The following is a 25,918-nucleotide window of genomic DNA, read 5'->3' on the forward strand; positions in this document are numbered from 1 at the left end:
GATAATTCGTGCAGTCCCTCATCTACCAAACTAGAATAATTTCTGATGCAGTGCTGAAGAACAGTATGAATGTGGTTTGGTAGATTTCAGCACCCTAGGGAGCTGGAGAGCTCCATCTGATCACTAGATGGCAGCAAAGCCCATTGCATCTCAGATTCCCTTTGTCACACCTTGGGATACATGATCATGAATTGAACATCCTGGGCCTGATACACTAAAGATGTACGCACATTATAATTGACACTACCTATAGAAGCTATAATAAGGTCATACATTATGATAGAACGTTGTGGGGAAAATCTTTCAAATGAAATGCATTCAATGGATGCATTATGAACAGCTGTCTGGCAGTGGTGTACTATAAGCACAAAATAATCACAATTTATTCAATCATCAGAATATGCCTGCATTATGGCATGCATGCACCATAATCATTTTGAAGATACAAGAATGTTTCAACATGTCTCCTGCTAAATAACTACATTTCAACTTCAATGGCATATGGACGTCCCAAGGATCCCAGATAGCACGGACGCTTTCTCTAAACCTTGCTTGCGTACCATTTACATTGTGTTGCATGGTGGGACACCTTTTTTCCAGGCTCCGGTTGCGGCGCATGCGCAATCCATTTCTCCCATATTTCTATTCCCAACAAGCTCGATAGAAATCGAGCAGTGGCACTTGTACGTGGGAGCGCTTTAATCTTGATTTTCAAAAGAATAGCTAACCTGAACCTAGCCTTTTTTCAACATTTATCTACACATAATCATTAAAAGCTAATTCTGGACTATTGAAAAGCAGGGCATGGTATTTGGGATATGCTAAAACCTTACTTCTGACTCCTGCCTCTTAGCAACAGACCTCTGGCTGTCTCAATTTTGGCCCTGACTCGACTGACATTTCTGCAAAGAAGGGCTTCGGTTCATGGTGTTATTTTTACAAAATTCTCGGTTTGCTGGGTGTCGTGTTTTTGTCATCTGAAAAAAAAAAAGGAAACTATAAAAGGTAAGAGTGCAATATTAGTTTACAAATGTAAGATATATTTTTTTTGTTGCCAACTCTAGCTGGCTAGCTAGCTAAATGGCTAGCTAAGTTAGCGACTAGTAGCACAACGATAATGTTTTAAAAAAACAGGACTACTGTTGAAGTTGTAGCTATCTTCACCAAGTGTGTTCTTAGCTATGAAATTGTTCGTGCTGTGTTTGTTATGTCATCGTCAATAACAGGGTAGTAAGCGTAGCCACCAAGTAGCAAGCTCCTTAAGTAAAGCTAGGTAACTAGCTAGTAGCCCGAGATGTACTCTTAAGGAGCCTACCGTTACTCCTTAAGGTCCAAGGACCTTATGTTATTTTCAGAGGTAAACAGTCAAGTATTCCATCTAACGTGAATCTATTCTCAATTGCGATATGATTTTAGAAACATAAAAGCCCTTTACTTTCATATCACATCAAAAATAATTTCACAAATGCAAAATATACACCTACTGTCACCAGTGGAGGCTGCTGAGGATGCTCATAATAATGGCTGGAACGGCGCATCAAACACATGGAAACCATGTGTTTGATGTATTTGATTTCATTCCATCATTTCTGTCCAGCCATTACCACGAGCCCGTCCTCCCCAATTAAGGTGCCACCAACTTCCTGTGCTGGACACTGTTTCAACTGGCTTCATCACAGTTGCAGCCGATAGCATTTTACAGTGACGACGTTTCTGGAGCATTCTAGATAGCTAGGCAATTAACACAGGTGGTCCCTTGGTCTTCTGTAAACAAGTTCTGTAACATAGAAATAGTGCCGTGTGGGAATAGTAACCATATAAAGGTGTGTATCAATTTGAACCTTTAGTTTTTTTGAAAATTATTTATCGCTGATATGAACGATAAGGTCCTTATGCTTCCAAAACCGTAGCGCAAGCCATGCGTGTTAATGTTCAGACGGAGCGTCTGGGCTCTTAACAAAACTCTGCCTGTACAGCAGACACCTTCGTCCAATTACTCTTATGTGTAATGTAATGGAACTGAGTCATGATCAAGGGCTAGGTAGCTAGCTGCAGTTGACATTATACTTGCTAGTTAGCAAACGTTAGCTATCTAGGCAGGTTGTTTAAACAGGCACACACACTTTTCTAAACCAGATGAGTTCTCAAATGTAAGCAGTTACCCAATACCATGGTGGTCATGCGTAATGTTGGATGCATTGGAATATAAGGTATGGAGAATGATAAAGCGTCTGCAGGATTATAGAAAAAGCAGTTGGGAAATACTTTTTTGTGTTTCAAATACTAAATGATGTGAATATATTTACAGTGGGGGAAAAAAGTATTTAGTCAGCCACCAATTGTGCAAGTTCTCCCACTTAAAAAGATGAGAGAGGCCTGTAATTTTCATCATAGGTACACATCAACTATGACAGACAAAATGAGGAAAAAAATCCAGAAAATCACACTGTAGGAATTTTAATGAATTTAATTGCAAATTATGGTGGAAAATAAGTATTTGGTCAATAACAAAAGTTTCTCAATACTTTGTTATATACCCTTTGTTGGCAATGACACAGGTCAAACGTTTTCTGTAAGTCTTCACAAGGTTTTCACACACTGTTGCTGGTATTTTGGCCCATTCCTCCATGCAGATCTCCTCTAGAGCAGTGATGTTTTGGGGCTGTCGCTGGGCAACACAGACTTTCAACTCCCTCCAAAGATTTTCTATGGGGTTGAGATCTGGAGACTGGCTAGGCCACTCCAGGACCTTGAAATGCTTCTTACGAAGCCACGCCTTCGTTGCCCGGGCGGTGTGTTTGGGATCATTGTCATGCTAAAAGACCCAGCCACGTTTCATCTTCAATGCCCTTGCTGATGGAAGGAGGTTTTCCATGGCCCCATTCATTCTTTCCTTTACACGGATCAGTCATCCTGGTCCCTTTGCAGAAAAGCAGCCCCAAAGCATGATGTTTCCACCCCCATACTTCATAGTAGGTATGGTGTTCTTTGGATGCAACTCAGCATTCTTTGTCCTCCAAACACGACGAGTTGAGTTTTTACCAAAAAGTTCTATTTTGGTTTCATCTGACCATATGACATTCTCCCAATCCTCTTCTGGATCATCCAAATGCACTCTAGCAAACTTCAGACGGGCCTGGACATGTACTGGCTTAAGCAGGGGGACACGTCTGGCACTGCAGGATTTGAGTCCCTGGCGGCGTAGTGTGTTACTGATGGTAGGCTTTGTTACTTTGGTCCTAGCTCTCTGCAGGTCATTCACTAGGTCCCCCCGTGTGGTTCTGGGATTTTTGCTCACCGTTCTTGTGATCATTTTGACCCCACGGGGTGAGATCTTGCGTGGAGCCCCAGATCGAGGGAGATTATCAGTGGTCTTGTATGTCTTCCATTTCCTAATAATTGCTCCCACAGTTGATTTCTTCAAACCAAGCTGCTTACCTATTGCAGATTCAGTCTTCCCAGCCTGGTGCAGGTCTACAATTTTGTTTCTGGTGTCCTTTGACAGCTCTTTGGTCTTGGCCATAGTGGAGTTTGGAGTGTGACTGTTTGAGGTTGTGGACAGGTGTCTTTTATACTGATAACAAGTTCAAACAGGTGCCATTAATACAGGTAACGAGTGGAGGACAGAGGAGCCTCTTAAAGAAGAAGTTACAGGTCTGTGAGAGCCAGAAATCTTGCTTGTTTGTAGGTGACCAAATACTTATTTTCCACCATAATTTGCAAATAAATTCATTAAAAATCCTACAATGTGATTTTCAGGATTTTTTTCCCTCAATTTGTCTGTCATAGTTGACGTGTACCTATGATGAAAATTACAGGCCTCTCTCATCTTTTTAAGTGGGAGAACTTGCACAATTGGTGGCTGACTAAATACTTTTTTCCCCCACTGTATATATATATATATATATATATATTAGTTGAAGTCGGAAGTTTACATACACCTTAGCCAAATACATTTCAACTCAGTTTTTCACTATTCCTGACATTTAAATCTAGTACAAATTCCCTGTCTTAGGTCAGTTAGGATCACCACTTTATTTTAAGAATGTGAAATGTCAGAATAATAGTAGAGAGAATTATTTATTACAGCTTTTATTTCTTTCATCACATTCCCAGTGGGTCAGAAGTTTACATTCACTCAATTAGTATTTGGTAGCATTGCCTTTACATTGTTTAACTTGGGTCAAACGTTTCATGTAGCCTTCCACAAGCTTCCCAAAATATATTGGGTGAATTTTGGCCCATTCCTCCTGACAGAGCTGGTGTAACTGAGTCAGGTTTGTAGGCCTCCTTGCTCGCACACGGTATTTCAGTTCTGCCTACACATTTTCTATAGGATTGAGGTCAGGGCTTTGTGATGGCCACTCCAATACCTTGACTTTGTTGTCCTTAAGCCATTTTGCCACAACTTTGGAAGTATGCTTGGGGTCATGTCACGACATTTTCCTTCCTCATTATGCCATCTATTTTGTGAAGTGCATCAGTCCCTCCTGCAGCAAAGCACCCCCACAGCATGATGCTGCCACCTCCGTGCTTCACGGTTGGGATGGTGTTCTTCGGCTTGCAAGCCTTCCCCTCTTTGTCCCCATGTGCAGTTGCAAACCGTAGTCTGGCTTTTTTTATGGCGGTTTTGGAGCAGTGGCTTCTTCCTTGCTGAGCGGCCTTTCAGGTTATGTCGATATAGGACTCATTTTACTGTGGATATATATACTTTTGTACCTGTTTCCTCCAGCATCTTCACAAGGTCCATCTTCACTATAGTTTGTTAACAAGAAATTTGTGGAGTGGTTGAAAAACAAGTTTTAATGACTCCAACCTAAGTGTATATAAACTTCTGACTTCAACAGTGTATATATATATATATATATATATATACAGCAAAACCTCCCCCATAAGCATTTCTGTCTCTTCTATAGATGTTATATTCTTGTAATGCTACTGCTGTATCATCAAATCACTTAGATAATTCAGTCTCCGAAATGGCTAATATAATAATGTTATCTGATGTTAGCAAGTTATTGATTTCATGAACCTCATTTCTAAGGCTACATATATTAATATGGGCTATTTTCAGCCCTTTCCTGGGTAGCTTATCAGAGATAGACATAATACTTGAAGAGCAAATAAAGCAAGATAAAAAAATATACATTCAGCAGTCCATTATTCAATTTGTGTGTGCTGCGGGGTTGAAGCTAAAAACCCATAGGCTTGGCTCTCTCATCCCTTCCAGGCTTCTGGGAGGTAGGGTGGACGATGAGCCTGTCATTGCGAATGTAAGCAATGTCCCCACGCGCTCTGGCAGCTTTCATGGCTGGGATAAGTTCTTTCCTCTTCTGGCGCACAGCTTCAGGATAGTCCTCGTTGAGAAAGATATACATTCCTCTCAAGTTCTTGGCTCTTTCCAGAACAGCTACCTTGTCCTTGAACTTCAGGAACTTGACCACTATCGGCCTGGGCCTGTCACCTGGGCCGGTGGTGGGTTTTCCAGTCCTGTGGGCGCGCTCCACCTCAATCTTCCTGTGGTCCATCTTCAATTTCTTAGAGATAATTTCACTCACTTTGTCCTCAGACTCCGTCCAGGTCTCGTGGAGATTCTGCAATTCCGTCCACAACCATGTTGTTATGCCTTGATTGTCCCTCGACAATTGATTTATCCGTCATTGTTATCATGGATTCACAGACAGAACTGATGTCCTCTCTCAATGACTTACAGATTGCTGTAATCTTGCCGTTCTCCTGTTTCAACTCATCGAGCTGACCCTGGGAGAACTGCAAACTGTTCTTTAGGTCCTGGCTCTCTGGTCAGGCCGTCCATTCTTTTATTAGTCGAATCCACCAGTATTTGGACAAAGCACTTGAAGCTGTTGTAACAACGGTACTCCCGCCGGCTTTGGTCTTTGTCATGGTAGCTAGCAATGTAGGTTACACTGTTACTCCTCGCAATTCCAGACAGGGCAGGTCATAGGGAAGATTGAAAACAACAAACAGCAGGGATCTAGACATCCACAAACCCGGGACAATCCGCGGTCCCAGCCACAATGGCTAACTGCGTCGCGGCCTGCGTTCGAGCCCTCAAGAAAACCCAGCTAGCTTGATATGCTGCTAGCTAGCAGCTAGGCTAGTTGCAATGCCAAATAGCTCCTCAGACCCGTCCTTGGTCGGCAGGATCACTGGACAGAGACTAGCAATCCCAATAACTGATGCCAACTATGTCGTGGGATCCAAACTAAAAAGTTAGCTAGCTACAAAGAACTTCCCAATACACTTTCAAAACAGCAAACTTTTCAAAACATCAAATCCGAGCTCTTCCACGTTCAACAGGAAGTGACGGTTTCTTGAGTCTGCAGTGCTACCCACCAGGCTGTCTGGCACCGAGTTCCTGACTTCTATTGCCACTTGTGGTGTAACTTCGAATCCCCCATGGGACGCAAAAATAATCGTTGAAATGTGGACTCACATTTATTGTTGTGTTGGGAAGTAAAGTGCAATCATCACCTTGAAAATGAAGATTAGCAACTCAATTCAATCCAATTCACATTGTAGTATTTACACAGTAGCTCTTTTTCCAATGGTCAAATTAACTCACAGGTTGTTTTTGTGTACTGTATTAAAAGCCTACAACTACTACTAGGGCAACCCCCTCCACACAGGTAGGCTTTCATTTTTCAGAATTGGAAGTGTGTGGGCATGGGATGAATATTGTAAATAAAGGATACAAAATAAATAAGATGTCTGCCCCATGTGGGATTAGAACTCACAACCATTGACCTATGAGCCAACTGTGTTTAGCGAACTGCACCACGAATCAGTCATAGTGATCAACCAAAAAGACAATGAGTTGACATGACCTCCATTGTCATCTAATTCTTGTTATGATGGATGTGGCTACGAATATAAACGTATAATCCTGATAGCCTACATTCACATCGGTGTATGAAACGGTAATCAAAAATGTAGAATTTGATCATATGCGGAAATGTGCCTTACTGCCTTTTTGAATTTTGTGTAACATCAGATTTCTAGTCAAGGAAGCATTATGCAAAATATACTGGCACACTCCACTTACAAGACCATTGCCAAATAAGGCGTGCTGTCACCTGCTTTTATAGTAAACCTTAAGGTGGTACCACCCAGCACATCTAGAAGGGAGTGTATTTCATACCGAACCCCTCCCTTGAGATGACGTAGAGGCACCTAGGGGCAAAAAGAGCTAGATTTACAACTAAAATGCAAAAATATCACTTTTGCAGCTAATTGTCAAAATGAAGACCAGAATTGCAGTGTTTCACTATAACTTTTTGATACAAAAACAATTTTTTTCCTGAAAGTTACTCTTTTAAGTTAGATGGGGAGAACAGCAACCTTCAAGTCTTTCCACAGATTTTCAATGGAATTCAAGTCTGGGCTTTGGATTGGTGTCATGGAGCGCACATCCGTAACTTATAGACAATGACAATGAAACAAATTATTGGTTGGAGAAAGACTCTTTATTGTATCTCTTCAAGGTATAGCCAAGAATCCTGAAAGAAAAGAGAATATGCTGGATGGAGTTGTTCATTACGTTTGCCAATAATACTTTGACATAAGGTACCAAAGTCGAATTATTTAAACGATGTTACTTGTTAACCATGTTTCTACCGTGTATAAAGCTGCCCATTTAAACGTACATGCTCTAGCAATGTGAAATATATTATTAGAATAACAATGAAAGTGTTGGTAGAGAATAATCATATAATTTAACCTACCTGATGTGTTTGTTTCCTTGTTAAAGTGCTGGTGTGCATTACGCATGGCGCAAATTAGTCTACGAGTCATCAAGGAACATTTATTGGTTGACGGGAATAACCAAAGTGAATTATCCCGGGGGTGAATTACTTCAGTAATGTGTATTTTGTGTCTTAACCTCTACGGGATCGATGTGCCGTATACGGGACGGTTGAGCTAATGTTATTAGCATGACTGTTGTAAGCAGGGACGGCTTGTTCAATAGGGCGATATGGGCGACGCACTGCCAAACGGGAAAAGGAAGGGATTTTTTTTCTAATCAATTATAAAAATAAAAAAAATATATATATTTTTTTTATAAATTTATAAAAAATTATATCACGGCAACAGCAGTTATCAGTGTTCACGTCTGATCTGACAGCCACTAAATGTCAAATCAGGCTAAAGTCGTGCTTCAAATGGCCCCGCCCGTTTTTTGGGCGATTTCAGTCAGGTTGAAAATCGCCCAGAAGTCTCTCATAGCCTGTCATGTAAAATCTATTTTTTTCACATTTCAAAGCTTTCAATACATTCTCTATGGGTGTCTGTGGGCTTGCACTTACGCGCTTTCGTCATACATAACGTAACCACGAATGAACGTAACTAAGAAAAGACCAGGTAGCAGCCTCAATCAATTCACTACTACTATCAAAATGGCTAGGCTTCAGTCCAACTCGATTGTGTCTTTGAAAGAAGTTCCTTTTTGTCGGCGAACAAATTAAGATAAATTGGCAACGAAACAATTAGGACCTCCCAGACCAAATTTAATAATTCAACAGGTTTCTACTAAAGGCGGAAAGTCCTACACCCGAGGATTTTCCAAAAATTGGTACGAACGAAAAAAGACATTGCCACTCAACTGGATGACGAGGGATACAGGCTAGCTGTCCGCCGCCACAACGATGAGGTTAGTGTTGATAATCACAAGTTTACTGGATGTGGATATGGTGTAATAAAGGCAGTTTATTCAGAGGTAAATATATCTGGAATCGCGTTCACGGACCCGTTCGTCAAACTCTTAGGGAGCAATAAATTAAGCCCCATTACTTACCATATCAGATAAGAGAAATTGCTGCAGCTACATATATTTTACATCCTGGCCCTACATAGTTCACTATTTGCATCACTTACCAAAATATTACATGTGGTCATATATGCTTGGAAAGTGGAGATGCCATAGAACGTCAAAAAAGTAAACATTGCTGGAGACACATTGTCGTTTTGGAGAAGACATCGCGTTTGCTAGCGAAGAGATTTGTTGTGGCAAATGAACTTGGGCTGGGAATTGCCAGGAACCTCACGATAAGATATATGCATCAGCATTGCGAGTCTCATGATTCTATACGTATTGCGATTCGATACTGTGATTTTATTGCGCACCATATGTCTGTTGCAGAGGGATCAGAAAGCCATGAGAACGAGTTTTGATCAGTCATGGAAATAAAAGTGCTGAAAACTAATTGGCTCCCAATGTGAAAAGATTGAGAACAAGCTATGAAGGAACAATAATGGTGTTTTGGTGCAGGTACAGCCAACTAGCGCTAAAATATTGCGATATTGTCAATACAGTATATCGTAAAGTATCACTATGTAACTCGATTTCTTTCACCCCAATCCCTCAAATTAACGGTAAATAACTGAATTGTTTGCCCCACATTTAGCTAAGATGATTAGCTAGCCAGCTAAAATGTTTTATTTAGTTAGCAGTCGCATCTACAATAGTTTACTGTCAATAACATGTCTCCAAAAATGACGTGGTGTCTCCAATTGTGTTGACATTTTACAATTGCAATGCGCATCCATGAGTATCCACTTTCTGTAGCTCAGCTGGTAGAGCATGGTGCTTGTAACGCCAAGGTAGTGGGTTCGATCCCCGGGACCACCCATACACAAAAATGTATGCACGCATGACTGTAAGTCGCTTTGGATAAAAGCGTCTGCTAAATGGCATATTATTATTATTATTATTATTATCTGAAGAGAGCCCCGAAACATTGTGTGCAGACATTTTATGCAATAAATGAAGTAGGTTCAATCTAGTAGTTCTGATCTTCTGATTGGTCCTGATGAGTTGGGCGAGGTCACCTCCAGGCTACTGTCACTGTTGCATTGGCTCTGAGTCGGGTTCTCTGTCTTCAAATGTTCAGCCTAAGAGAGGGGATTTTTGTGTGTGTGTGTGTGTTTAACAGTGATGATGTGTGTGTGTGTGTGTGTGTGTTTAACAGTGATGATGTGTGTGTGTGTGTGTTTGTGTGTGTGTGTGTCCTCAGAGCAAGAACTCGTGAGTTGGAAGAACTGAGAGGCCTATGGCGTGGGTGTTGTCCTTGGCCACCTGCTGACAAGGCTGACAAGATAGGACCCTTTTGTCCATTGTTATTGGATAGGAACAGAACTTATAACCAGCTCCTGACCTAAATAGATCTTAGCACAACATTTTACTCAACATATCATATTCCATATTCACTATAACAAATATATTTACTACGACATTAGCAAGAACCGCCACATCCTCAGCCGGCTAATCCAGTGTGTGAAGTTTTGCGGAGTGTTTGAGTTAGCTTTGCGAGGCAAAGATGAAACTGAGGGCTCCACCAACCCTGGTAAGCCAACACTTTTGAGATCAGTCAATAAATGCTTCTGGTATTGACTTATATGCTGCCCCTGTCTTCATGTTGTTGCTGGACATATCTTTTTTTTAAATGTGTGTAGGTCACCTAAATCATCAGAAAAATTGCCCCTCCTGAGAATTTTTTCAGGAGCCGCCACTGGTTGTAAGTAACAGCAAACTTTCCAGGGCATAGACATGTATTATATGGGCAGAAAGCTTAAATTGTTGTTAATCTAACGGCACTGTCCAATTTACAGTAGCTATTACAGTGAAAAAATACTGTGCTATTGTTTGAGGAGAGTGCACAACAACAAAAAATGTATCACGGCAACTGGTTTGATACATTCACCTCCCGAGTGGCGCAGTGGTCTAAGGCGCTGCATCGCAGTGCTAGCTGTGCCACTAGAGATCCTGGTTCGAATCCAGGCTCTGTCGTAGCCGGCCGCGACCGGGAGACCCATGGGGCGGCGCATAATTGGCCCAGCGTCGTCCAGGGTAGGGGAGGGAATGGCCGGCAGGGATGTAGCTCAGTTGGTAGAGCATGGCGTTTGCAACGCCAGGGTTGTGGGTTTGATTCCCAAGGGGGGCCAGTATGAAAAATAAACTAACTGTAAGTCGCTCTGGATAAGAGCGTCTGCTAAATGACTAAAATGTAAATGTAAAATGTAAGGTAAATAATGTACTTACATTCAGTAATCTTGCACTGATTTGTCATCCTAAGGGTCCCAGAGATAAAATGTAGCATAGTTTTGTTTGATAAAATCCACTTTTATATTCAAATGTAGGAGCTTGGTTCTACATTTTGAACCCCTGCTGTCTCTGGCGCCACACCCACCCCGCCCGGCCATCTAGATGTGTGAAAGTTAGTGTATAAGCTAATGATCCATCATGTATGACCTTCCTGGGAGTGTGTAATTTTTGTATGTTCTCTATAGTTATGTACCTGGAAATGTATCAGTTGACCAATTCGGCACATTTGGGCAGACTTGATACAAATTAGTCCAGTATTGCAATGCTTCACTGGATCAATCTGAAACTTTGCACACACACAACATCTAAATTGCGCCTAAACTGCAATATTATATTGTGGCCTTCCTCTTGCATTTCAAAGATACATACGAAAAAATAAATAGAAAACGCATGTTTCCTTAAGAGGTTCAAGAAGAAGTTATGGCACAAGTTATTGAAGTGTGTGTTTATGTAAAACTGTTGTTTATGATATATGTCCATGGGAAATTACACTTTTTATGGAACATTCCTAGCAGAAGGGAGTTCCTGGAAAGAGTGCTTAGGTGCTCAGTTGGCCTTTGCCTGGGGGAGAGCAGGCTGGGCAGGTAACACGTTGGCTAGAGTAGAGCCATACCTGAGTTTGGTTATAGGCAAATTGTTGTTGCCGGAATAGTTTATACTGAGAATATCTTTGATTTATTCAAGTCTTTGTCAGCGTCCTGTTTGTTATTTTCTGTACAAGTTTATTGGCCAATTCGTCCTGCACCTCTTAATATTGTAAATAAAAGCCTCTAAGAGAGGTGAGCACCAGAACATCCTGTCTGTCTCCTCACTGTCCGATCCGCAACTTCGGTTTCTGCTTCACACTGGGACACTCAAGGAATTTCACATTATTGTTCTGAAGCCATTCCAGCATGCTTTGGCTGTATGCTTGGGGTCATTGTCCTGCTGGAACGTAAATCTTTGCCCCCACTGTCGTTTGCGCTCTGAAGCAGGTTCTCATCAAGGATTTACCTGTATTTGGCTCCATTCATTATTCCCTCTATCCTTACCAGTCTCCCTGCTGCTGAAAAGCATCCCTATAGCATGTTGTTGCCACCACCATGCTTCACAGTAGGGAGGATATTAGACAGGTGACGAGCTTTGCCTGGTTTTCTCCAGTCATAGCGCTTTGCATTCAGGCCAAAGAGTAAAATGTTTGTCTCATCAGACCACAGACACTTTTGTCTTATGCTCCTTTTTGCAAACTCCAAGCTTGCTGTCATATGCCTTTTTCTCAGGAGTGGCTTCCATCTGGCCACTCTCCCATAAAGCCCAGATTGGTATGAAAAAAAATAAATGTATGCACTCACTAACTGTAAGTCGCTCTGGATAAGAGCGTCTGCTAAATGACTGAAATGTAAATGAAATGATTGGTGAATTGCTGTAGAGACTGTTGTCCTTATGGCAGGTTATCCCATCTCAGCCAAGGAACTCCGTAGTTCTGTCAGAGTGGTCATTGGGTTCTTGGTCACCTCCCTGACCAAGGTCCTTCTTGCCCGTTTGGTCGGAAGGCCAGCTCTAGGCAGAGACTGGGTAGTTCCATATTTTTCAAATGATTGAGACCACTGTGCTCTTGGAAACTTTCAACACTCTAGAAATTGTTTTGTACCCTTCCCCAGATATATACCTCATCACAATTCTATCTCAGAGATCTACGGACAGTTCCTTCGATGGTATGGTTTCTGCTTTGACATGCACTGTCAACTGTGGGACCTTATTTAGACAGGTGTGTTTCTTTCTAAATCATGTCCAAACAATTGAATTGGCCACAGGTGGACACCAATCAAGTTGTAGTGACATCGCAAGGATGATCAAAGGAAATTGGATGCACCTGAGGTCAATTTGGAGTGTCATAGGTGTGTGAATACTTATGTAAATGAGATTTCTGTATTTCATTTTCAATACATTTGTAGTTTGTCATTATGGGGTATTGTGTGAAGATGGGTGAGAAAAAAAATCTCTTAAATAAAAATGTTATTCAGTCAAGGGGTATGAATGTTTTCTGAAGGCACTGTAAATGTCCGTGTCCAGTTGCAGGTAGTTCTACAAACACCAGAAAAAACTCAGTACATCTTTTTGTACAGCGCAAGGAGGTTTCTCGCCATTTTAGCTGCCGCACATCTAGAATTTCCCAGCATCTTTGCGGGAACTAGTTTTTTTTGTTACCCCATTCATAGATGCAAACTGCTTTAACGCCTATTGGCGATAGTACACTATATATAAAAAAAAGTATGTGGATACCCCTTTAAATTACTGATTCAGCTATTTCAGCCACACCGGTTACTGACAGGTGTATAAAATCGAGCACACAACCATGCAATCTCCATAGACAAACATTGACAGTAGAATGGCCTTACTGAAGAGCTCAGTGACTTTCAATGTGGCACTGTCATAGGATGCCACCTTTCCAACAAGTCAGTTCGTAAAATTTCTGCCCTGCTAGAGCTGCCCCGGTCAACTTTAAGTCCTGTTATTGTGAAGTGGAAACGTCTAGGAGCAACAACGGCTCAGCTGTGAAGTGGTAGGCCACACAAGCTCACAGAATGGGACCGCCGAGTGCTGAAGTAAAAATAATCTGTCCTCAGTTGCAACACTCACAGAGTTCCAAACTGCCTCTGGAAGCAACGTCTACACAATAAATGTTTGTCGGGAGCTTCATGAAATGGGTTTCCATGGCCAATTAACCGCACACAAGCCTAAGATCACCATTCGCAATGGCAAGTGTCGGCTGGAGTGGTGTATCGCTCGCCGTCATTGGACTCTGGAGCAGTGGAAACACGTTCTCTGGCGTAATTAATCTGGTTTTGGCGGATGCCAGGAGAACGCTACCTGCCCGACTGCATAGTGCCAACTGTCAAGTTTGGTGGAGGAGGAATAATGGTCTGGGGCTGTTTTTCATGGTTCGGACTAGGCCCCTTAGTTCCAGTGAAGGGAAATATTAACGCTACAGCATACAATGACATTCTAGACAATTCTCTGCTTCCAACTTTGTGGCAACAGTTTGGGGAAGGCCCTTTTCTGTTTCAGCATGTTACCCCCGTGCACATAGCGAGGTCCATACAGAAATGGTTTGTCGAGATCGGTGTGGAAGAACTTGACTGGCCTGCACAGAGCCCCGACCTCATGACTGGCCTGCACAGAGCCCCGACCTCAACCCCATCGAACACCTTTGGGATGAATTGGAACGCCGACTGCGAGCCAGGCCTAATCGCCCAAAATCGGTGCCCGACCTCACTAATGCTCTTGTGGCTGAATGGAAGTAAGTCCCCTCAGCAATGTTCCAACATCGAGTGGAGGCTGTTATAGCAGCAAAGGGGGGACCAACATGAACATTTGTGAGTCCTGCCTTGATTACTCTTATTAGCTTGACAATTCTTGTCCTATAGACTTTTGTAGTCTTAAATTGTTACTTGGAATAATGATAGCTAAAGCTCCCTGTCCCTGAATGACATGCTAGTAATAAAGCTAGCTGCTCCTGCTAGATAGCAACAGGTCTACTTGTTGTAGCTAGCTAGCTATATTGCTAAGGTTGATGTGTTTATACAGTGCATTCGGAAAGTATTCAGACCCCTTGACTTTTTCCACATTTTGTTATGTTAGACTTATTCTAAAATTGATTAAATTGTTTTTTTTCCCTCATAAATCTACAACCAATACCCCATAATGACAAAGCGAAAACCAGTTTTTTTTAGAAATGTTTGCAAATTTACATTAATATTCAAACCCTTTGCTACGAGACTCGAAATTGAGCTCCGGTGCATCCTAGTCAGTAATGTTGCTTGATCGGTGGTGAGCTGGACAAAAGGAGGCTACATGAAAAGTGCAATACTGTTAATATATATACTGAATAAAAATATAAACACAACATGTAAAGTGATAGTCCCATGTTTCATGAACTGAAATAAAAGATTGATCATCCTTGAAATGTTTCTACAACTTTATTCAATTGATTGGACATGATTTGGAAAGGCACACAACTGTCTATATAAGGTCCCACAGTTGACAGTGCATGTTAAGAGCAAAAACCAAGCCATGAGGTCGAAGGAATTGTCCGTAGAGCTCAGGGACAGGATTGTATCGAAGCACAGATCTGGGGAAGGGTACCAAAACATTTCTGCAGCATTGAAGGTCCCCAAGAACACAGTTGCCTCCATCATTCTTAAATGGAAGAGGTTTGGAACCACCAAGACTCTTCCTACAGTCGTGGTCAAAAGTTTTGAGAATGACACAAATACTAATTTTCACAAAGTCTGCTGCCTCAGTGTTGATGGTGGCAATTTTCATATACTCTAGAATGTCATGAGTGATCAGATGAATTGCAATTAATTGCAAAGTCCCTCTTTGCCATGAAAATGAACTTAATCCCCAAAAACATTTCCACTGCATTTCAGTTCTGCACCAAAAGGACCAGCTGCCATCATGTCAGTGATTCTCTCGTTAACACAGGTGAGAGTGTTGACGAGGACAAGGCTGGAGATCACTCTGTCATGCTGATTGAGTTAGAATAACAGACTGGAAGCTTTAAAAGGAGGGTGGTGCTTGAAATCATTGTTCTTCCTCTGTTAACCATGGTTACCTGCAAGGAAACACGTGCCATCATCATTGCTTTGCACAAAAAGGGCTTCACATGCAAAGATATTGCTGCTAGTAAGATTGCACCTAAATCAACCATTTATCGGATCCTCAAGAACTTCAAGGAGAGAGGTTCAATTGTTGTGAAGAAGGCGTCAGGGCGCCCAAGAAAGTCCAGCAAGCACCAGGACCGTCTCCTAAAGTTGATTCAGCTGCGGGATCGGGGCACTACCAGTGCAGAGCTTGCTTAAGAATGGCAGCAGGCAGGTGTGAGTGCATCTGCACGCACAGTGAGGTGAAGACTTTTGGAGAATGGCCTGGTGTCAAGAAGGGCAGCGAGGAAGCCACTTCTCTCCAGGAAAAACATCAGGGACAAACTGATATTCTGCAAAAGGTACAGGGATTGGACTGCTGAGGACTGGGGTAAAGTCATTTTCTCTGATGAATCCCCTTTCCGATTGTTTGGGGCATCAGGAAAACACCTTGTCCGGAGAAGACAAGGTGAGCGCTACCATCAGTCCTGTGTCATGCCAACAGTAAAGCATCCTGAGACCATTCATGTGTGGGGTTGCTTCTCAGTCAAGGGAGTGGGCTCACTCACAATTTTGCCTAAGAACACAACCATGAATAAAGAATGGTACCAACACATCCTCTGAGAGCAACTTCTCCCAACCATCCAAGAACATTTTGGTGATGACCACTGCATTTTCCAGCATGATGGAGCACCTTGCCATAAGGCAAAAGTGATAACTAAGTAGCTCGGGAACAAAACATTGACATTTTGGGTCCATGGCCAGGAAACTCTCCAGACCTTAATCCCATTTAGAACTTGTGGTTGATCCTCAAGAGGCGGGTGGACAAACAAAACCCCACAAATTCTGACAAACTCCAAGCATTGATTATGCAAGAATGGGCTGCCATCAGTCAGGATGTGGCCCAGAAGTTAATTGACAGCATGCCAGGGCAGATTGCAGAGGTCTTCAAAAAGAAGGGTCAACACTGCAAATATTGACTTTGCATAAACTTAATGTAATTGTCAATAAAAGCCTTCGACACTTATGGAATGCTTGTAATTATACTTCAGCATACCATAGTAACATCTGACAAAAATATCTCATAACACTGAAGCAGTGAACGTTGTGAAGAACAATACTTGTGTCATTCTCAAAACTTTTGACCACCTGTAGAGCTGGCCGCCCGGCCAAACGGGGAAGAAGGGTCTTGGTCAGGGAGGTGACCAAGAACCCGATGGTCACTCTGACAGAGCGCCAGAGTTCCTCTGTTGAGATGGGGGAACCTTCCAGAAGGACAACCATCTATGCAGCACTCCACCATCAGGCATTTATGGTAGAGTGGCCAGACGGAAGACACTCCTCAGTAAAAGGCACATGACAGCCCGCTTGGAGTTTGCCAAAAGGCACCTAAAGACTCTCAGACCATGAGAAACAAGATTCTACAGCTGCACCATCGAGAGCATCCTGACTGGTTGCATCACCGCCTGTTATGGCAACTGCTCGGCCTCCGACCGCAAGGCACTACAGAGGGTAGTGCGTATGGCCCAGTACATCACTGGGGCCAAGCTTCCTGCCATCCAGGACCTCTATACCAGGCGGTGTCAGAGGAAGACCCTCAAAATTGTCAAAGACCCCAGCCACCCTAGTCATAAACTGTTCTCTCTGCTACCACACGGCAAGCGGTACCGGAGCGCCATGTCTAGGTCCGAAAGGCTTCTCAACAGCTTCTACCCCCAAGCCATAAGACTCCTGAACAGCTAATCATGGCTACCCAGACTATTTGCACCCCCACCCCATCTTTTTACGCTGCTGCTACTCTGTTAATTATTTATGCGTAGTCACTTTAACTCTACCCACATGTACATATTACCTCAACTAGCCGGTGCCCACGCACATTGACTCTGCACCGGTACCCCCCTGTATATAGCCTCCCTACTGTTATTTTATTTTACTTCTGCTCTTTTTCTCAACACTTTTTTTTGTTTTATTTTACTTTTTTATTAAGAAATAAATGCATTGTTGGTTAAGGGCTGTAAGTAAGCATTTCACGGTAATGTCTACACCTGTTGTATTCGGCGCATGTGGCAAATAAAATTTGATTTGATTTGATGAAACCAAGATTGAATTATTTGGCCCCATCCCTACGGTGAAGCTTGGTGGTGGCAGCATCATGCTGTGGGGATGTTTTTCAGCGGCAGGGACTGGGAGACTAGTCAGGATCGAGGGAAAGATGAATGGAGCAAAGTACAGAGAGATCCTTGATGAAAACCTGCTCCAGAGCGCTCAGGACCACAGACTGGGGCGAAGGTTCACCTTCCAACAGGACAACAACCCTATGCACACAGCCAAGACAACGCAGGACTGGCTTTGGGACAAGTCTCTGAATGTCCTTGAGTGGCCTAGCCAGAGCCCGGACTTGAACCCGGTCGAACATCTCTGGAGAGACCTGAAAATAGCTGTGCAGTGACGCTCCCCATCCAATCTGACAGAGCTTGAGAGGATCTGCAGAGAAGAATGGGAGAAACTCCACAAATACAGGTGTGCCAAGCTTGTAGCGTCATTACCAAGAAGACTTCCATTACCAAGAAGACTTCCAGAGGCTGTAATCGCTGCCAAAGGTGCTTCAACAAAGTACTGAGTAAATGGTCTGAATACTTATGTAAATGCATTTCAGTTGTAAAACAAATATTTCTAAAAACCTGTTTTTGCTTCGTCGTTATGGGGTATTATGTGTAGATTTATGAGGGGGGAAAAAACTATTTAATCAACTTTAGAATAAGGCTGTAACGTAACAAAGTGGAAAAGGTCAAGGGGTCTGAATACTTTCCGAATGCACTGTAAGTAAAGTTGGGCTTTATTTTATAGCTTGCATTGATGGTATCAATTTTCTATAACTAAATAGATTACAAATATAAAAAATACTTTACCCATAGCAGTTTGTCGGACGAAGATCTCTCTCGAGCTGTCGCCAGCTCTCCTTAGATACGGAGAACGTGATTGTCAGATGTGATCAGCAGAGATGGTACCTGGATAGTAAACACGTTTTGATTGGTTTGCTGTTTAGTACTTGGCAGCGTTTGCCTGTCCGGCTAGCAACCATAAAAGTATGTTTTTCTTGAAAAAAAATAAGAATTGACATTGCTAACAAAAGGAAATGTGGTCAGAATAAATAAATATACACAATATATAAAAAAACATCTACTCCCTCACCAGCGACCGATCATCTCGAAAACTAAATCAAATGTAATGCTTCAGCTCACCACCTATTAACAAACCAAATGCAAAACTGCAGAGCATTTAGCACATTTTACACAGTTAACTTAATTGTTATAAGATATATCTAGCTGGCAAACATTTAGTTGTGACTTCCATACTTTAACTAGATCACCTGGTGTGTGCTGCACAACAGTGAGTGACTCATAAGGCTCCGGTCTCGTTGTTGTGTGCTTGTAAACAAACAACCATGTGACTGGGGACTACTGGTAATCTTCAAAGTGTAAAATACTTTGACAAGTGAAATAAAGCAGATCACGTTCTTAATCTCCTAACGTATTGCACAAGTTGACTGCATGTTTTTACTTAAAAAGTAGCGACAAATAGTCAAATGTATTAAAGGTATTGAAAAATGAACCCCTGGCTATTTCCAATACTCCGGTATACCCCCCAAGCCTAGTGGGAGGCAGTTTAAGCTCTCATAGCACAACAATAGGCTACATCCCGCTGGACTGCTTATTATTATTATTATTATTATTATTTTACTTATTTTTTCAAGATGGCATAGCAGTGCGGTCATGTTTTTATGTAGTGTCCTCATGTAAGTAGCCAGTTTTTTTTGTATTTTTTGTCTTTTTCATATATATTTCTCAATCTCACTTTCCATCTTTTAACTAAATATACTTTCCTGCAACCCGCCTCACCCAATGTGGAACGGATTCTATTATTTCTTCGTACATTTTTATCCAGAAACTCTGGCTGAAACTAGCCAGCTAACTAGCTACTTGCTATTATCCACCGTTAGCGGTCTTCACCATTTGTCCGTGGCCGTGACCTGCACTACCTACCAGCCAGCTCTAGCCTGGACAATTATCAGCCAGTCTGCACAGTCTGCACATCGCGCTATCGAGCCAGAGCATATCGGATTTTCTGCCAGAATCACTGAATCACTGGACCTTAACACCGGATCATCGCAACTAGCTAGCTGCAACCGAATGGCTGTTGTTGTTGTTGTTGGCTAATCACCACTGTCCTGAAGCTAACCCCAGTTAGCCTTGAGCTAGCCTCGAGCCAGGCCCATCTCCCGGCTATCTACCTCTCTGTCAACCGGACGGGACCTCCTAGTGTTGACACGGAGCCCCGCCGATCCATCACGAGTGGTCTGCCGACATAATCGTCTGATGTGGTTTCAACAGGCTTCCCGTTGCGACGACCACGAAGATCCATCTGCTAGCCCCGGCCCGCTAGCACACGCAATCAACTACTGTGCCTCCAGCTCGCCTGTAGTGTAGCAGCCACTGAACTGCTCCCGGACTTACTTATTGCTGTTCACTGGACCTTATGATGACTCAGCTACACAGCTGATGCCTGCTGGACTGTTCCTTTATACAGTACCCCATCCTGTTGATCTGTTTAGCCTCAGCTCAAACTTTCGTCGCCATTACCAGCTGTTGTCTTAGCTCTCTCGAATAACACCTGTGACTGCTTTATGCCTATCCCATGTCAATATGTCTTGCCTATTGCTGTTTCGGTTAGTTTTAACTGTACTTTTTCAATGTAGAGCCCCCAGTCCTGCTCAGCCTGTCTCAGATAGATCCTTTGTCCCACCCACCACACACGCGGAGACCGGCTCAATCGGTGCCTCCAGTGATGCTATCTCTTTCATCTTTACCCAACGCTTAGGTTTACCTCCACTGTACTCATATCCTTCCATATCATTGTCTGTACATAATGCCCTGAATCTATTCTACAACGCCCGGAAATCTGCCCCTTTTTTTTCTCTGTACCCAACGCACTAGAAGACCAGTTCTTAAAGCCTTAAACCGTATCCTTATTCTACTACTCCTCTGTTCCTCTGGTGTAGAGGTTAACCCAGGCCCTGTAGCCCCCAGTATCACTCCTGCTCCCCAGGCGCTATCATTTGTTGACTTCTGTAATCGCAAAAGCCTTGGTTTCTTGCATGTTAACATCAGAAGCCTCCTCCCTAAGTATGAGTTATTCACTGCGTTAGCACATTCAGCCAACCCTGATGTTCTAGCAGTGTCTGAATCCTGGCTTAGGATGGCCACCAAATATTCTGAAATTTCCATTCCCAACTACAACATTTTCCGTCTAGATAGAACTGCCAAAGGGGGCGGAGTTGCAATCTACTGTAGAGAGAGCCTGCAGAGCTCTATCATATTATCCAGTTCTGTGCCCAAATAGTTTGAGCTTCTACTTCTAAAAATCCACCTTTCCAGAAATAAGTCTCACTGTTGCCGCTTGCTACAGACCCCCCTCAGCCCCCAGCTGTGCCCTGAACACCATATGTGAATTGATTGCCCCCCATCTATCCTCAGAGTTCGTATTGCTTGGTGACCTAAACTGGGAGATGCTTAACACCCCGGCCGTCCTACAATCTAAACTAGATGCCTTCAATCTCACAAAAATTATCAAGGAACCTACCAGGTACAACCCTAAATCCGTTAACATGGGCACCCTCATAAATATCATCCTGACTAATTTACCCTCTAAATACACCTCCGCTGTCTTCAACCAGGATCTCAGCGATCACTGCCTCATTGCCTGCGTCCGAAATGGGTCCGCGGTAAAACACTCATCACTGTCAAACGCTCCCTAAAACACTTCAGCAAGCAGGCCTTTCTAATTGACCTGGCCCGGGTATCCTGGATGGATATTGACCTCATTCCGTCAGTAGAGGATGCCTGGTTGTTCTTTAAAAGTGCTTTCCTCTCCATCTTAAATAAGCATGCCCCATTCAAAAAATTCAGAACTAAGAACAGAACTAAGACCAGCCCCTGGTTCACCCCAGACTTGACTGCCCTTGACCAGCACAAAAACATCCTGTGGCGTACGGCATTGGCATCGAACACCCCCCGCGATATGCAACTTTTCAGGGAAGTTAGGAACCAATATACACAATCAGGAAAGCAAAGGCTAACTTTTTCAAACAGAAATTTGCATCCTGTAGCACTAACTCCAAAAAGTTTTGGGACACTGTAAAGTCCAAGGAGAATAAGAGCACCTCCTCCCAGCTGCCCACTGCACTGAGGCTAGGAAACACTGTCACTACCGATTTTAAATCTACGATTGCTTTCCACCTGGCTACCCCGGCCATCAGCTCTGCACCGCTGCAACTTGCCCATGCCCCCCCCGCTTCTCCTTCACTCAAATTCAGATAGCTAATGTTCTGAAAGAGCTGCAAAATCTGGACCCCTACAAATCAGCTAGGCTACACAATCTGGACCCTTTCTAAAATTAGCTGCCGAAATTGTCGCAACCCCCATCACCAGCCTGTTCAACCTCTCTTTCGTATCGTCTGAGATCCCCAGAGAATGGAAAGCTGCCGCGGTCATCCCCCTCTTCAAAGGGGGTGACACTCTAGATCCAAACTGTTACAGACCTATATCCATCCTGCCCTGCCTTTCGAAAGTATTTGAAAGCCAAGTTAACAAACAGATCACCGACCATTTAGAATCCCACCGTACCTTCTCCGCTATGCAATCTGGTTTCCGAGCTGGTCATGGGTGTACCTCAGCCACGCTCAAGGTCCTAAATGATATAATAACCGCGATCGATAAAAGACAGTACTGTGCAGCCGTCTTCATTGACCTGGCCAAGGCTTTTGACTCTGTCAATCACTGCATTCTTATTGGCAGACTAAATAGCCTTGGTTTCTCAAATGACTGCCTCGCCTGGTTCACCAACTACTTCTCAGATAGAGTTCAATGTGTCAAATCGGAGGGCCTGTTGTCTGGACCTCTGGCAGTCTCCATGGGGGTGCCACAGGGTTTAATTCTCGAGCAGACTCTATTCTCTGTGTATATCAATGATGTCGCTCTTGCTGCGCTCTTTGTATACATCTGGCCCTTCATTGGACACTGTGTTAGCAAACCTCCAAACGAGCTTCAATGCCATACAACACTCCTTCCGTGGTCTCCAACTGCTCTTAAACACTAGTAAAACGAAATGCATGCTCTTCAATCGAACGCTGCTTGCACCCGCCTGCCCGACTAGAATCACTACTCTCGGCGGCTCTGACTTAGAATATGTGGACAACTACAAATACCTAGGTGTCTGGTTAGACTGTAAACTCTCCTTCCAGACTCACATTAAGCATCTCCAATCCAAAGTTAAATCTAGAATCGGCTTCCTATTTCGCAACAAAGCCTCCTTCACTCATGCTGCTAAACATGCCCTCGTAAAACTGACTATCCTACCGATCCTTGACTTCGGCGATGTAATTTACAAAATATCTTCCAACACTCTACTCAGCAAATTGGTAGCTGAGTGCCATCCGTTTTGTCTATCACAGTGCCATCCGTTTTGTCACCAAAGCCCCATATACTACCCACCATTGTGACCTGTACGCTCTCGTTGGCTGGCCCTCACTACATATTCGTCGCCAAACCCATTGGCTCCAGGTCATCTATAAATCCCTTCTAGGCAAATCCCCGCCTTATCTTAGCTCATTGGTCACCATAGCAACACCCACCCGTAGTATGCGTTCCAGCAGGTATACAGTGGGGGAAAAAAGTATTTAGTCAGCCACCAATTGTGCAAGATCTCCCACTTAAAAAGATGAGAGAGGCCTGTAATTTTCATCATATGTACACGTCAACTATGACAGACAAAATGAGGAAAGAAAATCCAGAAAATCACATTGTAGGATTTTTTATGAATTTATTTGCAAATTATGGTGGAAAATAAGTATTTGGTCAATAACAAAAGTTTCTCAATACTTTGTTATATACCCTTTGTTGGCAATGACACAGGTCAAACGTTTTCTGTAAGTCTTCACAAGGTTTTCACACACTGTTGCTGGTATTTTGGCCCATTCCTCCATGCAGATCTCCTCTAGAGCAGTGATGTTTTGGGGCTGTCGCTGGGCAACACAGACTTTCAACTCCCTCCAAAGATTTTCTATGGGGTTGAGATCTGGAGACTGGCTAGGCCACTCCAGGACCATGAAATGCTTCTTACGAAGCCACTCCTTCGTTGCCCGGGCGGTGTGTTTGGGCTCATTGTCATGCTGAAAGACCCAGCCACGTTTCATCTTCAATGCCCTTGCTGATGGAAGGAGGTTTTCACTCAAAATCTCACGATACATGGCCCCATTCATTCTTTCCTTTACACGGATCAGTCGTCCTGGTCCCTTTGCAGAAAAACAGCCCCAAAGCATGATGTTTCCACCCCCATGCTTCACAGTAGGTATGGTGTTCTTTGGATGCAACTCAGCATTCTTTGTCCTCCAAACACAACGAGTTGAGTTTTTACCAAGAAGTTCTATTTTGGTTTCATCTGACCACATGACATTCTCCCAATCCTCTTCTGGATCATCCAAATGCACTCTAGCAAACTTCAGACGGGCCTGGATATGTACTGGCTTAAGCAGGGGGACACGTCTGGCACTGCAGGATTTGAGTCCCTGGCGGCGTAGTGTGTTACTGATGGTAGGCTTTATTACTTTGGTCCCAGCTCTCTGCAGGTCATTCACTAGGTCCCCCCGTGTGGTTCTGGGATTTTTGCTCACCGTTCTTGTGATCATTTTGACCCCACGGGGTGAGATCTTGCGTGGAGCCCCAGATCGAGGGAGATTATCCGTGGTCTTGTATGTCTTCCATTTCCTAATAATTGCTCCCATAGTTGATTTCTTCAAACCAAGCTGCTTACCTATTGCAGATTCAGTCTTCCCAGCCTGGTGCAGGTCTACAATTTTGTTTCTGGTGTCCTTTGACAGCTCTTTGGTCTTGGCCATAGTGGAGTTTGGAGTGTGACTGTTTGAGGTTGTGGACAGGTGTCTTTTATACTGATAACAAGTTCAAACAGGTGCCATTAATACAGGTAACGAGTGGAGGACAGAGGAGCCTCTTAAAGAAGAAGTTACAGGTCTGTGAGAGCCAGAAATCTTGCTTGTTAGTAGGTGACCAAATACTTATTTTCCACCATAATTTGCAAATAAATTCATTAAAAATCCTACAATGTGATTTTCTGGATTTTTTTTCCTCAATTTGTCTGTCATAGTTGACGTGTACCTATGATGAAAATTACAGGCCTCTCTCATATTTTTAAGTGGGGGAACTTGCAAAATTGGTGGCTGACTAAATACTTTTTTCCCCCACTGTATCTCACTGGTCATCCCCAAAGCCAACACGCCATTCCTTCCAGCTCTCTGCTGAAAATGACTGGAACGAACTGCAAAAATCTTTGAAGCTGGAGACATTTATCTCCCTCACTATCTTTAAGCATCAGTTGTCAGAGCAGCTTACCGATCACTGCACCTGTACACAGCCCATCTGTAATTAGCCCACACAACTACCTCATCCCCATATTGTTATTTACATTGTTATTTATTTTGCTCATTTGCACCCCAGTATCTCTATTTGCACATCATCTTCTGCACATCTATCACTCCAGTGTTAATACTAAATTATAATTGTAATTATTTTGCACTATGGCCTATTTATTGCCTTACCTCCATAACTTACTACATTTGCACACACTGTATATAGATTTTCTTTTGTGTTATTGACTGTACGTTTTGTTTATTCCATATGTAACTCTGTGTTGTTTTTTCCGCACTGCTTTGCTTTATCTTGGCCAGGTCGCAGTTGTAAATGAGAACTTGTTCTCAACTGGCTTACCTGGTTAAATAAAGGTGAAATAAATTAAAATTACTTTCCCTGTTTCATAAATCTTTATATGTGGATGCAGAATCCTTTCCAATTATGGCACAGTAAAACCAATTCAATGACATTCTGTTTATGGGAGATGCGGGAATCCTTCATGATACACAAGGCAGAGGTGCTCACTGCTCACTCAATGTTCTTTCATACATACCATGGATACTAATAAAACTGAGGCTCTGCTGTCTGTTGATGGAGGGGTGTCTCAGTTTAATCATCTAGTTAAAAGGTTTGACTCAGTACCTCACCTGGCTTTCTCTTCTGGGCAGATGGGCAGACTGCTATCATTG

General features: G+C 43.0%; 1 protein-coding gene across 1 annotated transcript in view; it reads left to right on the forward strand.

The window, feature by feature from the left end:
• Positions 1-667: 667 nt before the first annotated feature.
• LOC311143607 (methyl-CpG-binding domain protein 5-like) overlaps positions 668-25,918 on the forward strand; it is a 52,653-nt gene continuing 27,402 nt past the window's right edge. Inside the window, exon 1 of the mRNA XM_084179460.1 lies at positions 668-1,005. The gene's annotated coding sequence lies outside the window, so the exon portion shown is untranslated. The remainder of the gene's footprint in view (positions 1,006-25,918) is intronic.

This window comes from Coregonus lavaretus (assembly GCF_964263955.1).
Source record: "Coregonus lavaretus genome assembly, chromosome: 16".
Lineage (NCBI taxonomy): Eukaryota > Metazoa > Chordata > Actinopteri > Salmoniformes > Salmonidae > Coregonus > Coregonus lavaretus.